Raw genomic sequence first — 15,845 nt, 5'->3', positions numbered from 1 at the left:
TTATCTGGCAAACTCGAGCTGATGGCCTATAGATATCAAGAATCACCCTACATCTTACCCCTGGACTCCCGTTAATTACCCATTTAGCGTAGAACTGTTTATTGCCAGATACCATCTATCTGCAGAAGTAATGAGGCCATAGCAATAGGAAAGAGACAGTTACTTGTTTCCTGCTCGACTGCTCAGCCGGGAAGCTTTATGGCTAATTCAGGAAGTCACATCCACAAGTACACTGTATATAGGTCCTTGTTGGTAACTAGTTGTGATAAACAGTACAACATTGAAACAGACTATAAAGGTATAGTACTGCCATGAACATCATAGAGTACATGTATACATTGAATGTATTTAAAGGCTCTACAGTGTATTTACACACGTACATGTAATTATACCAATCCTACAACCCAATGTACATCCAGAGTTGTTTAACTTCAGGAGTAGTTTTATCATGTGATTGAGTAAATACATTCTACACATACATGTACATGTAAATGGATATGCTTGCCATGTAGACCAATATGTGTCTTAGTTTTGAAGGATTCAAATAAATAGCCATACCGAAAGAAGACAGCAGTATAAGTAATCGAAAGTTACTTGTGAATGAAAAGCAGTAGTGAATACTTGAAACACTTCTCTTTAGAAGCAAATGACTTGTGATTACCAATTTCAATTCTCTTCACTTTTGTTTTTACCTCGTTAAAGCTCAAGGTGCATGGAAGAGTTTCCCCATGAAAAGACTGCATCAACCATTCATCCCTCCCCCCTCCCCCCCCCCCCCCCCCCCCCCTCCTCCTCCCCACCACAAATCCCTTGAACTTATGTAAATTGAGCTGTCGCTTACCGGTACAAACAAATTTATAAACTCAGAACTCGTATTTCCTCCACTTGCGCCTTATTTTCATCCTGGGAAAGGAAATTAAAAATCTCTAGGCATATTTATTATTTTCTACATACCGGTACCCAGTACCCATAGACCTGAACCTTAGATCTACGTATTCAAGTCTATATTTGGGTTCGTAGAGAGAATCAAGCACCACATAATGAACATGTTTGCCATGATAACTCATGTGCGCTATTCTCCTAGCTTGAATTTCAATCACTTCCTTTTCTAAACTACAAGGATAGCATGATCAGTTATGTATACAACATGTACAATGTGTATTTGATCATGTTGCATTATAGTGCATACATTTGGCATACAACGTACAGTACATACATTGTATATTTGTAGGCCTATACATTCATGATGAAAGAAGCTCTTTTTTCAGTGGTTAAATAAACTTACTGTACTGTAGCCTACGACGTGTACATACATGTACTACTGATAATACTACCAATTACTGCCTTTAATTCAACAAACAGTGCACTGAAAGTTCCAACACCAGTCGGGACAAGCCTGTTAGGGCTCCCCTGAAACTAATAACAATAGGCCATTTTAGTAGACATAATAACAGCACTAAAAACCGAAACTGTATGGAATAAAATATATAAGCAAATTAAGTCATTCAAGAACATAAAATAATGATAAATTGAGTTATCATGGTTGATAGATTACCTAGGGAGAAACAAACAATGCCATTGCCAGATGGTGTATCTAAATTTATGGATGTGGGCCTAGGCAATTTTAAATTGTTCTTGCCTTTCAGTTTCAGTTTCAAAAAATAATACTAAAATTGATAGACAGAAGTACAAGTGCTGCAAAAGCATTACAAAACAAAACAAAATAATGATAATATAAAAGAAGAAGCAAATTAACTAATCAAGATTCAAGATTTTATTGTCCATAATATAATACAGATATTTGTTTTCCATTGGTGTAACATGTAATACATAAAACATAAGACAAAAACATGGTGTCGTGTGCTGAAAGCCAGAAGGGCGTCAAGACTCTATACATGTAAGAAAAAGTCTATGAGCAGGTACGGTCCTTCGGCTTTCAGCACAAAACATGACAAGACAGTTATATGACTAATATACTGCACATAGCAAGAATTTTAAATACAATTCTGAATCACATCATGAATAAATTCAGGTATGAATATAAATGTGAATATGAAAGTAGAATAGGAGCAGCATCACAATCGAAATACGAGCAGAAAGAGAAAGGAAAAGAGAGCTCAAGCTCGAAGGACTGATAAAAGAGAGAAATATAGAGAGAGTTAGTAAGGGTCCAAAGGGAAAGGGGAGAGATAGAGAAGGAGAGATGGCATAATTTCCAATCAGATTATAATGCATGACAGAAAATACATCGCCATAGTAATGTACATGTAGAAAAAAATCAGCAGCAGAGCTAAATGAATGAAGCTCCAAGAATTTGGATCCTTGAAAGCTCAAGTTTTTAAAAAAATTGCCTGAAAATGACAAAACATTGCCTTTGCCAGAACAAAATAGCCTTTTCTTTTAGTCCTGTGAATGAAAAAGTTGATTCTAAATGAAACATATCCAGGTAAAATTCACATGTATTTTGGTAGAACAGATGTTAGTACTTGAAAAAGAAACGTCTCAACAAAGTAATTTACATATGCTTCAAAGGTGGGTTTACAATTGGACTTGCACCTCTCAGTATTACACAGACACACCCTCACCCACCATGCAATGTATGGAGAAGAATTAAAGATATCTACATGTATGTCTAGTTAGGCCTGTCCTCATCAGCTCAAGATTGCCATATATCCCTCTATTTGAACTATCCCGATCGCAAATTAACTGGATAATTTGCGTCTTCATCAGCTTGAAGTTGCAATTAGCAGGATGTTTGGACGAGATAACCCTCCCAGGATATCTTGGGCTAGTTTGCAAAATATCCCGCTAATTGTCCGGAGCGTCTTCACCAGCCCGAAGACTCGCAGCAATCCTGAGCAAAATATCTCGAGCTAAAGTTTCAAGTTTCGAGGTCAAGTCTCGAGCTGATGAAGACATGATTTGTAACTTCGGGATTATTTCCCAAATCGGAAATAGCGGGCTATTTTGCAATCTCGAGCTGATGAGGACAGGCCTATTGTGCTAGTTGACTACAATCATGCAAGATGTACGTGTAATATGTACACAAACAATGAGATAACATCAGATGTGCATGCCCTTGTAAATGATTAACCCTGGAATCCTCTCCTACCTTTGATCTACATGTAATTGTGAGATTAAAATTGATAACACAAATCAAACAATACAATCATGCTTTATTGTGGAAATGTAGGCCATTCAGACTAAAATAAATTTTTAACAATGTAAATCCATGTTTGAATCAAGATCAGAATCTCACTTGTACATGTAATGTCAAAGCAAAAAATATAATATCTCACTTTTTAATAAATAGACTTTGGATTATAATATAACTGCAAAAATACCTATACGGTGGAACAAAACCATGATTATCTGCTTTTTGCTCTGTGTTATACATGTACATTGTAGTGGTACAAGGTAGCGATATACATGTTTCTTTAAATATAAAAAGAGAATTAGTACAATTACTAAATTAACATTTCCAATGTATAAGAAAAGAGGTTCATTTACCGGTAAGTATATTATGATACAGTGTGTAGGTGCATCATAGTTCAAATATCACCTTTTCTTCTGTGTAAATGAGACCACATGTATTACTGGCACTGATACTGATAAGTTTATCCCTGCATTCAGACCACCAAGATTAAGTGTTTAATTTTAAGTCCGAATGTCATTATAAAGAAAACATCATACTGTATATAAACAAAGCGTCCAAAACACCTCTTTTGAACGAAGACTCTATAAAGAATCGGGGTCCCACTCAAGTCTGAATGCCAAATCCTACGGAAATCGTATAACTGGGCGGGGCATGCACTAATGATTGGACATCTGTCGTGTCAACTGAACTCATCAAAATCGGTTTCTTTATACGGCCATGATGTTTCCAAGTCTGTACGCTCCTTTTGTTATACGGTGATTCTTTATGTTCATTTCTTAATACAAGTTTCGTATAAATTTCCTATAGTCTAAATGAACTTTCAAGCACTTTTCTTTTCCTCCTTGTACGTACATGTACATGTTCATCCCGTGGGGAGCTCAATTATCAAGAGCTACACTTGTAACCTATTTTGATTGTAAGCCACACTCCCTTCACAGCACGAGACTTGCTATAGGGGAACCCCCAATATATCGCGTGGCTTGCGTGCTAATATGGAACAATCAAATCCGACTGGGCATGGACTGCGGGGATTTTTTTCCGCAAGTCTATATGCAGTATGTGTACACTAGTAGTCTTGAAATCAAGTTTTGTTTGAAGTACATTGTCCCACAGAGGCAAACTTGTCTTAAAATGTATTGAGGGGAAATGTACATGTACATCCTGTTGCTGTACCAGTAAAGTTTTAGTTATAAATAGCCCCACCCCCCCCCCCCCCCCTGAACAAGATGTCCTTTGCCTGATTATCAATTACTCTTTTCACACTGGTTTTGCTTAACCCCGTACTTTGCTTAGCCCCGTACTATCCTTAACCCCGGACTATTTTTTTGGCTTTTCACACTCGCTGTTTTTAGTCCCGTACTAGCGCCTATTCCGGAATAAGAAAATTCCCGCTGTTCTCACTGCAATTCGTTAACCCCGGATATCGTGTATGTTATGATTGGACATACTTCGCATCTGGCCAGCTGCGATACGCTCCATTGCGTAGTACCGGACTATTTTTCGTTTCTGTTCTCATTCATTTGCTTAGCACCGCAATTGCGGGGTTAGCAGGAGTTAGCACCACAATTGCGGAGTTAGCCCTGCTATTTTGCAGGGTTAGTTAACCCCGTACTATAGGTGGGGTTAGCCAACTTTAGCCCACTTTGGTAAAAACCAGTCTGAACAGAAAGTGGAATAGGCTTAACCCCGTACTATAGGTGGGGCTAAGACCCCCCCTTAACCCCACCTATAGTACGGGGTTAAGGAAAATATTGCCAGTGTGAAAACAGTAAATATGTGCATTTCTGAGTAGACTCTAGTTGCAATTTGTTCTCCTTCTGTTTTGAAAGTGGGACGATAAATCATAAATGCTATACCTCTAACTCTACAAGATTTACAATGAATGCAATCCACTAATGAACTTAAGTAATACATGCAGGCCTATAGTTAAGCCAGTATTTCCCCCCTTTTGCCTCGTCAAAATTTTTATTTCATTATTGTTAACATTCAAATGTTGAACATGATTCTGATATATGGGAGCCATAATGCATATTAATGGGGTTTCAGTATCCTATCAAAAGTTTGCAGATCATTGGAAGAAACAAAACAACCATTAAAGATTTATAATGATATATCAGCAATAGCATGTCCAGCATCCTGCCATAAACAATAGGTTATTAAACAGCTTTGGCTGATATTAAATAAATAAAAAATAACACTAAATCCCTACAGGTATACATCATCTGACGATCGAGTGCATGCAAGAAAGGCATTAACCGTGTGTTGGAACTTAATGCTGTTCTCTCTGTAGTAGTACAAGTACTAGTAGTACTTGAACATGTTTATGTGCTTATTCATATAAAATAATACAGTTTTTAATACAGTGCTGCTGTCATGCTGACGCTTCAATTATGGTGGATGGGCATTATGCAAACTACATGAATATGTACAGTGTATACATGTACATGTACATTGTAAAGATCATGTGAATGTCAAGGTACATGTAATAATCAATCGTGCTTAATTTTTTATACTTTGTGCGGTTCCCCGAGGTACTGTATTTGCTCCATGCAAACTTCCAACAATAACGAATGTCAAAGTGCAGCGTCACAAAATTTATATTACTAAAGCGTGAAGCTTCTAAAGTCCAATGGCACTGAACTAGCAGAGGAGAGGATAGAGAGATACATGTACATATCATGTACTCTTGCACGTGTCCATAATGTAGTATCAAAGGGTAGTCAGAGACCTAGCAGTTATGGCTTTAACTTTAACATTTTAAAACATCAAAGTTACAAGCTATGACCTACTAAGAGCAGTGAGGGTTCACACGAGACTGCAAGAACAAGTACTCAAAGTTTTAAACTGGTAGCTGAGCAAGCAGTCCTTGTACCTTATGTACAGGCTGGTGAAACCTTGAAGTGAACTGCATCCGAAGGGCACATGAAATTGAGCGGGAACCTCCTGCTGTTCGTAGTTTTCACATAAATCATGGTTATAACTTACTTAAAATTGTGAAATGTGTGCATCTATTCACTTCAGTCTGTATAAACTACAAGATAACCTTAAAGTTTTAAACCACAACAAGCTACATTTTAGCTTGGTTTTGCTTGTGGTTTTAACTTAAGTTAACAGACTCTCGTATGAACCTAGATACAGGGGAGAATTTGCTCGATGTATGTACATGTACCTGTACGATCATGGAAAGAGGGGCGAACAGAAAGCTAGAAGTGGGGAGGACATCAGAGATGAAATTGAAAAATAAAAATATAGCAGAAGGAAGAACAGAAGCTTCATGTAGTATGTTGGCCAAGGTAAAAAACAGAAAGCCAATGGAGGGGAAAACAGACAGACAGCGACGACGAACATCACTCAATGGGCGGTAACATGTTTGACAGGAAATTCAATCTCATTGACAAATGACTAGGTGCGGAAAAATCCCTTTCCCTATCCCAGCGAGTCAAGAGTCATGTCAACGAAACATGAGTTTCCTTCATTGTGGCACATGTGTAATGGTTTGTAAATGAGTGGCGAGTGAGATGATTAGAAGGGATTGATAATTGGGCATTGACAGTTTTCAAATTTAAAGCGGTTCACTTTTAGCTAGCTTTCCAGGATTTCATGATAAGAAGTGATATGCCAGCTAATATTATCAACTTTCACCAACAATGCTTGAAATTTTATTTGATGCAATAATGCAAAGATGCCTGAAGAAGACTAAACAACAACAGAAAATAGATAGTGTTTGCAATCTAGATAACCATGAGTGTGAATTACAGACTAATTTTTTAATAGTAAATACAACTTCCAGGTACAAGTATAGTACGTCCAATTGCAAGTTCCCGACAAATGAGAATATACTCTACATGTATATTGATAATAACAGGCATGTACATGTACATGTAATACAATTGACAGGCCTACATGTACATGAAAGCAAATTACAAGAAAGTTCTGCAAAGAGGTCTTCATTCATCATTCTCTTCCGGTAAAAGTTGCCCCCACAATACAAAATCGGAATTCCTTTCATATACATAATTTATTTTTAAGAGTAGCTGTACATATTAGATTCTTTTTTACCGCTAAGGATAATTAACGCCACCTACATGTGAGTACTTGAACAAAAGTGAAATGGTGAGCAGGCACTCCATTTATTATTAGTATACAAAATGAGGCCCACCATTCCACAATAAATAGGCCATAGCCTTTAAAACCTTTGTTTTTCACCGTGCCTTTGTAGTTTCCCAATCTCAGTGACAAAAGGATTGTGGAATGAAAAAGGTTCAAGTTCTGCTATTGTGACGACAGTACATACACAACCCCACAATGCTTAACAAAAATTCTAATTTTGAGCTTCAGTGGATTTGACGAAAATAAGGGCGAAATTTGTGTCAAATGAAAACTGTTGATGTTTAGGCCTTACTGCAAAGTGCAAGGATAGACAACCACAGACATACTGTAGATGTACATGTAGATAGACTTTGGGATGTATACAGCCCACAGTACTGGTAGATGAATTTAAATAGCCAGCACTACATTTTGTAAATCCGTCTACGCAGATGTCGCGTTCTAGTGTCGATTCAATACAAATGGATGAAATAAATATTGGTATATACATGTACATGGTATTAATAGATGAAATCTAAGTTCAACTTTCTTTGTAAGTAACAGGTTTGAATTATGAGACAAGGAGAACCAAGGAGAGACACGGAAAGGGAGAGACAAGAAAAGGCAAAGAGTGACAAGGAGAGACAACGGAAGACAAAAAAGACAAGGAGAGACACGGAAAGAGACAAAAAAGACAAGGAAAAACATGGAAAAACATTGGGGAGTCAGGAAAAACGAGGAAAGACAAGGAGAGACAGAGACTAAATAAAATCATAAAGATCCTACATCTTAAAGCCTCTTTTCCAAATGATTTGTTGCAGCTCTCTTTCCTTCCTTGTACATTCAAGGTCCGTGGCTTGATAAACTTTCACAACTGCCCTACAGTACATGTAGCACATTTCCTTTTACCAACAAGGAAATTGAAATATTCCTTCTCAGAAATTCTCACATACTATACATGTACATGCATACAAGTAGGATTGTCGCGGATAGGTCTAGTAGTGCATACATGCTGGATAGTGGATATCACTTGTTGAAAGTAAAACTTTGGTATTCAGCATGGGATTACATGTACCTGTACGTACATCAAAATAACAATTGATTTTACGAAGTGAGCAGGGTAAAATAACAAAGAAAACAAAAGAAAACAAACAAAATAGTTCAAGACACAGAGAGGGAAAAAAAAACCAGAACAAACACAGAACATTTGTCATTTATGAGGTATCTACAGCATGTACATGAATATATGGTCGGACATTTGTTTTTCTTCCAAAAATGCTTATAAGCATTTTTGGAAGAAAAACAAATTGAGATTTGAAGCAGCAGTAGATCTGGATCTACAATTGTTTAATTTCTCTTCTTTATTATTTGTTTTTTTAAGGAGGGGGAGGATTGAGAGAATATATTTCTAATTATAATTATTTCAGTCATCATCATGTTATACATTTGAAAGTGACCTTATACCATGTATCTTCAACGTAGCAATTCCTTGCACACTGTAAGAAAGCATTCATTTGTTCAAAACAGATGTCTTAGAATCCCCAATCTCTCTTTGAGAAGTTTGAGTTAATTAAAAACATCCTTGTTAATTGATCATAGTTTTACAAACATGTTTGGCAGCTTCTTGGAATCGGCATTACCCATTAATAATGCCTTTTCCTCTCCTCTTATCAAAACAATTTCAAATCATTATTTCCGTCTTTTGGGGGGAGATAGGATCAGCATAGCACTGAGTCATTTACCATATTGAAAGGTCATGACCTGACTTTGACCTGATGACCTTAAATGAGTGATTGATTACACTGTACAAAAGAGGAAAATATTGTCATACAACTCTACACAAATCTTTTATAAAGATTGAAGAAAAGCATGTGATGATTGTACAGCAACAGGGGCATACACACATTATAAGTTCTACTGTTTGGATTCAAAGTACACAGAAAAGTGTGTTGTTGTAAACAATATGCCGCTTTGACTTTTGTAATGTAATTACATTTAATGTATAAATCTTTGTTAAATTCCTCATCACAAATTATTTCATTCACTTGTCACAAAAGCATATCCATATATTACATGTTATTAGGAAAGGCAGTCATAATGTTTGACCTACATGTACCTACAGTACTTAGCAACAACTAATGTACATGCAATTTGCATTCTGACTATACAAATACATTTATTTGTAATGTAGTTGAAAGAAATAATTTGTAATGAGGCACTTAATAATGAGTTATGCATTCAATTTGATTGCATTATAAAAATGGCATAATCTAACATTTACGAGTCAACCTTGGTTCTTCGTCAAATCTTATTTGCTATGCTACCTCAATTTTTAAATTAGCTTTTATTGGTTTCAGGGCACCACAGTTTCCTTCGCATTGGGACTGGCAATTGTACATGTAGGGTCTCCTAGAACCGACCAGCTGTTTATTTTTCCTTTTTTATAAGGAGGGGGGGGGGGGTACGTGTGGAGTTACAATATTTAACTTTAACAAATTTATTCAAACCCAGGATTCATGCAAGGACGAAATTGTGTGTGATGATGGTGTGGTGACCATGCTTCAAGGCTAAACTCAAGTTTGTCATTTCCATTACCGGTACCTAAATTCCAGTGCTAAAATGCTCTTGAATATTAATCAATCTTCTAACTTCTACAAAAATTCTTTTGGAAACGAAGTCTCTGAATCTGATCGACAATCTCTGCAGCCTGAACCTGTTTCAGGTTACTCAACTAGCACTTTGATTATTTTAGCTGGACTGTCTTTTCCCTTGAACTCTAGGTGCATGTAGTAATATTGACAAGAATGTTAAGTGAGTGTAATCTTGATGACAAACCCAGCAGCAACACGAGTCAATGAATGAATGGCCATGGGAAATGGGTTTCCCAGTCGACTCTCCGATTTGCGAATTGCTTTAACAGAAACAGCATATATATCAGTCTACATGTGTACATGTGCATACTTGTAGTAGTAGCCTACAGTGTACATGATTGTACACATATTTGCTGTCAAGTGTATGATTGCAAACTTTTAAAACCTCTTTCATTTTTTAATTTTGCATGCATTAAATATTGTAAAATTGTACATAACATTTTATACATACACGCATATGGGTACATACTACATTTAAGCATCAAATTATTTTTTTGTCCACAAAGGATCTTCCAAAAACAAAGAGCCCCTGTGAGCCTTCTTATCGTTTTTTTTTTTAATTCAAATTTTCCTTGAGTTGGTACCCATGATACTCCTTAATTCTTTGCTTAATTCATTATCATTTATTTAAGTCTGCATTTTCCCTCTTACATGTACAACTTTACAAGTTACATGGGGTTACTGCCCAGCCTTTCATCCTGTGATGACATTCTCTACATTTCTTCCTGTTATGCACATTCCTCCTCATCATTCAGAATAACCTTATTGCATTCTTTCTTTAGTCTTTACCATATCCTTTGGTCTTCCTCTTCTTCTCAAAATTCCCTTATACCATCCATTGCGATCGCCTCTAGCAGATATGGCGCAACAGCGTGCACATTGGTACCGGCGTGGTATAGCCGCTGCTGACAGCCGCACTGCACTGCCAGCTTGATTTGATTTGATTTGATTTTATTTTATTTATTCATCATCAATAACATCAGTGATTAAACATTTGAATACATCGTGAATGGTACATGTTCATAAATGAATATTATAGATCATATTAAAGAAAAACCTAACAAAGTATTGATATGCTAGACATATGTCTTTTCTCATAGAATATAGAAGGTGATGAAAAGGAGCCAAATAATAGCACATGTGCTAGTCGAGTCTGGCCCCTGTTCTTAGCACACACTTGGCAAAAATAAATATATCATTATCAAAAAATAAAACTTGACAGTAGAAGTATACATGTTGAGTAATACCGTAGCACAATTTCTACACTCCAAATATAATTATGAAGAGGATATACCAGGTTAAAAAGTCATAGATACATGTATCTACAGATTATTTATACAAAAATTGCATTTTTTTGACAAAAAAAAAAACAACAAAAATGTAATATGGAGATTATTTACAATATATACATGTGTACTTGCATAATTCAATCACTTATTCATCAAGTAATCGTTGAGATGTTTACGAAAAGTGTTTCTAGACCCTTTGTTTTTGATTTCATCGGGAAGTTCATTCCATAATCGGGTTCCTACACAAGTTACTGAAAATTTGCCTTGTGTTGTTTTATACAGTGGTATACGTAGATGGCCCTTTTCTCTTTTTCTTGTATTGTATCTATGCTCAGTTTTATCACAATAATCCGTCAAACAGTGAGGTAAATTATTATGTACTAGGTCATACATAAATGTACATAGAGACAACTCATAGAACTTGTTAATATCTAAGATTTTCAATTCGTAAAACAATGGTGCTGAACGACTCATAAAATGGCTAAATGTGATTGTCCGTATGGCCATCTTCTGTGTATACAGTATGCAATTTAAGTGAGACTTGTAAGTGCTCCCCCACACTTCAATTCCGTATGATATATGAGGTTGAATAAAGGTTTTATACAACAACACTAGGATATTTCTAGGCACAAAATGCCGTATAAAGCGGAAGAGGATTCCTACTTTTTGTCTGATGCATTTATTAACCATTTGTATGTGGGGTTTCCAAGTCAAGTGTTTATCAATCTTTATCCCAACAAAGAGCGAAGAATCAACTTCTATTATTTCAGCTTCTGATATAGCCAGTTGCCCTTGAACATTAATCTGCCGTCTCTTGTTTCTTATTAGCATATAACTCGTCTTTTGTAAATTAATTGTCAGTTTATTAGCATTACACCAGTCTGAAACAATTTGAAGATTTGTGTTCACTTCAGTCATATCAATTTCTTTTTGCCCTTCAGGAAATGTATGGAATAAGTTTGAGTCATCCGCAAAGAGTCGAAAGTTAAAGTAACGTGTAGCAAATGGCATATCATTAATATAAAGTAGGAAAAGCGTTGGGCCTAGGACAGAGCCTTGCGGTACACCACATGTTAAAGGCAGCATGGGAGATGTTACATTTCCGTACTGTACAAATTGAAATCTTCTATAAAAATAGTCCTTAAACCACTGTAATGCTATTCCTCGTATTCCATAGTGTGAAAGTTTGCTGTATAAAATATCATGATTAATTGTATCAAATGCTTTCTTAAAGTCTACAAATATCCCAAGTGTGATTCTTCCCTCATCCATTGAATTCCTCAAAGTGTTAACTAAATTTATCATTGACAATTTTGTACTGTATTTTTTACGGAAGCCATACTGGTGCTCATATAATACATGATTTTTTTCAAGAAAGTCAAGAAGCCTATTATTTACAATTTTTTCAAAAACCTTCCCAAGAACAGGTAATACTGAAATAGGTCTATAATTTCCTGCTTCATCTTTAGGTCCTTTCTTATAAACAGGTGTCACTTTTGCTATTTTAAAGGCATCTGGGAATTTACCAGAGGTGAAAGACAGATTGAAAATAAATGTAAGGGGAGAAGTTACATAGTGCACAGCATCTTTTATCAGCTTGATTGGCATATTATCATACCCACTAGCTTTCTTTACATTCAAGGCTATTAAATGGTTGTTAACCTCAGTCTCAGTAACTGGTTTCCAGAAGAAAGATTTGTCTACACCATCGTCTAAAACTTTCTCTGTATTACGATTTGTGTTTGGTATGGCATTCGCCAAATTTGGACCAACATTAACAAAGAAGTCATTAAATGCATTTGCAATATCTTGTTCATTACACAGGGTTTCATTAGTACCAGTATCATTCACACACAATTTATCCACCACTGTTGGCTTAAACGAATTGTTTCCACCACTTAAAATCTCGTTTACAGTCTTCCATGTTTTGCTAGTATCACCCTTATTTTCAAGGAATATCCTACTATAGTAATTTCTCTTTGAGTTTCTGATTATTGTAGTTAACATATTCCTGTACTTCTTGTATGTTGTTAAATAGACAGGATTGTGGTTGGTGGCAAGAACCTGTGAATACATTGTATGTTTCTTTTTTATGGAATTCATTATAGCTTTTGTAATCCAAGGTTTCTTAGGTTCGTTCTTTCTCCTTTTACCGTGTTGAGCTACAACTGGTGCATGCTCATCACACACTTTTGTCATGATTTCACAAAAACGGGAGTATGCGAGATCAGCATCATCCGCTGCATAAACTGATTCCCATGTTATATTGGCAAGCTCAGCATGGAATTTTGTAACATCATAGTTCTTGTAAGAACGAGACATTAATTTTCCTCGGCAAGACTTTTTCTTAAATTGTATATTAGACTTAAAAATGGTAAAGATCGGAAAGTGGTCTGTAACGTCAGATTCAATTATTCCTGCATGAATACTGGGAACATTCATATTGGTATATATATGATCAATCAAAGAGAAGCCATGTTGCGTTACTCTAGTAGGAAAATTAATCAATTGATGCATGCCGATACATTGCATGGAGGTGAGAAAGTTATCAGCTGCTTCTGTTGTTAGTATCGGTATAATACTCATCAACAATATTTTGTCTCGTTTAACATTCGGGAAGTCCCTATTAAGTATTATTATGCCTAGTAAAACAATGTGTGCGTGTGCAGGTCAATGGGTACGCGCTTTAATAAACATGTACTTCTATTGAGGTTAAAGCAATGGATACACATGGTCACAATTACAATTTACGTTGTAATTGCTTGGCTTTATGTAGCTGATATTGGCTGGCTCTACTTTAGGACAATATACAAAATATCGGCCTTTGATTCTGTTAATGAATCATATTGCCTTCATCTTACGACTTGGGGCTAGATCTATATGATTCTGCTGTGGGTAATACACAGTTGCTACAAGTTGTACAATTTACCCCCATAAGACCATCCAATAATTATATGGCAATGCTAGATGATTGATATAGATGTATCAAAACAATTGACAAAAAATGCAAGCTGGCATTAAAATAAATTTTAACTTGTGCACTCTAAGTCTCTGATCTCTCACTCTCACTCTCAACTAGATTCTAGAACTAAAGTTTATTTTAAACAAAGACAGAATCTACAGGATGAAGTCGTATGCTGAAAAGAAAATACATCATTTATATAATATTAATAGTAATACACCATTCTTGATTGAATAAGCGCAACTTCCAGGAGAAGGTTACTACTCCATGTACCATGCCGGAGCGGAACGGGGAAGCGAAGGGACACCTACGGCACGTTCTCCCGATCTCATCAATTATCATCCCGCTCACTCCCACCTCCGACTCCGTGTTCTCAGTCAAATGCAGAGACATGTTTCACATAGAGTCAAGTATTTTTGGTGGCGAATATGAGATATATAATGTTCAATATGTCATATAAAGTGAACGAAAATGTTAAAGGAATACTTACAGAGTTACTGAAAGCAGTGTTCTAGCCCGCCTTCAGCTCAAAAAAGTCTTAAACGGAGAAACAAGCAGAAGATTCCAGCGTCAACAAGTTGTTGTTTCCCCAACCCAAATGCGAGCCGAAATAAAAAGCGCTGAGAAAGTTTGGTAAGATATACTTCCGGGTATATGCTGTAAGTTGTCACGAGAGGGCGGTAGACCAAAATCCGTACTCTACACTTGTAGTTTAGCGGTTCATGCAAGTTGGGCATGGGCATGATGGGTTGCTCAGGAGATTCGGAGGAAGTTCATCCATCCCCCATTAAAACAAATCACGGAAAAAAAATCCAACTGTAGTTCACTGTCTAATACAAATAAGCTTAAAGCTTTAAAATGCAGAAAAATGCAAGGGTTGCAATGAAGCTGATTTTTAGAAAGTGGCAACATAGTAGGGTTATTGTTTGTAAAGCTCCCCGGATATCTTATAAGCGAAATTGTCAGTATTTGATTTTGTTTTCATGTATACTTATTTTTAAAATAATTTTTTAATTTTCATTTATCAGTGCCTATTTTTGTTTAATCTCCATCACACCAAAGCAATGCGACCTCCCCCTTATTCTTACCTGCTGCCAGCCGCAAGATGTTGAGTTCGTTGATAACGCCATCTTCGGCGGCTTGAATCAAGTGCAGTGTAGGGAATGGAAATAACCGGTCAGATTGTATGCCTCAGGAACTCAGGAAAAGATATTTATTCGTCTTTCTTTCAAATTTCACAGAGAGCGTAACATTAGATCATTACACATTTACAATGCAAACATTTACAACAAAAATGATGGCAATGATAAAATTGAGAAAGATGAGGAGACCCTGTGCGATGACCCTTGAAGAGGTGTCGATCCATTAAGGATCATATTTGTTTTGTTTTTTTAATGAAAACTGACATACCTCAAGACTGTACCATTTCTTCCTACTTTTCATTTTCTACTCTGTCCATCTTTACCCCTTTCCTCCTATCTTTCGTATGTTCTCTGATCAACTTTTCTTTCGTTCTTCTTCTTCCTCTCTTCCTCTTTCTAGTTCCTTCTCTCTCTCTCTCTCTCTCTCTCTCTCTCTCTCTCTCTTCTTTCTTTGTAACCTTTGATGACACAGAAGTTTTAATGTTTTTAATATTTGTAATATATTTAGATTTTGATGTAATATTTGAGAGTTTTATTTTGTTTCATTATGCATGGTTT

General features: G+C 36.2%; 1 protein-coding gene across 7 annotated transcripts in view; it reads right to left on the bottom strand.

The window, feature by feature from the left end:
• The window catches only part of LOC582290 (ras association domain-containing protein 2), a 40,072-nt gene extending 25,297 nt beyond the window's left edge, over positions 1–14,775 (bottom strand). For all 7 annotated transcript variants that reach the window (XM_030979807.1, XM_030979808.1, XM_030979806.1 and 4 more), the window contains exon 1: positions 14,636–14,775. The gene's annotated coding sequence lies outside the window, so the exon portion shown is untranslated. The remainder of the gene's footprint in view (positions 1–14,635) is intronic.
• Positions 14,776–15,845: the final 1,070 nt, after the last annotated feature.

The sequence above is a fragment of the Strongylocentrotus purpuratus genome, unplaced genomic scaffold, assembly GCF_000002235.5.
Source record: "Strongylocentrotus purpuratus isolate Spur 01 unplaced genomic scaffold, Spur_5.0 spur5_scaffold_10, whole genome shotgun sequence".
NCBI classification, from domain to species: domain Eukaryota; kingdom Metazoa; phylum Echinodermata; class Echinoidea; order Camarodonta; family Strongylocentrotidae; genus Strongylocentrotus; species Strongylocentrotus purpuratus.
The sequence above is the reverse complement of the archived record's forward strand: the minus strand, read 5'-3'. Positions and strand labels throughout refer to the sequence as shown.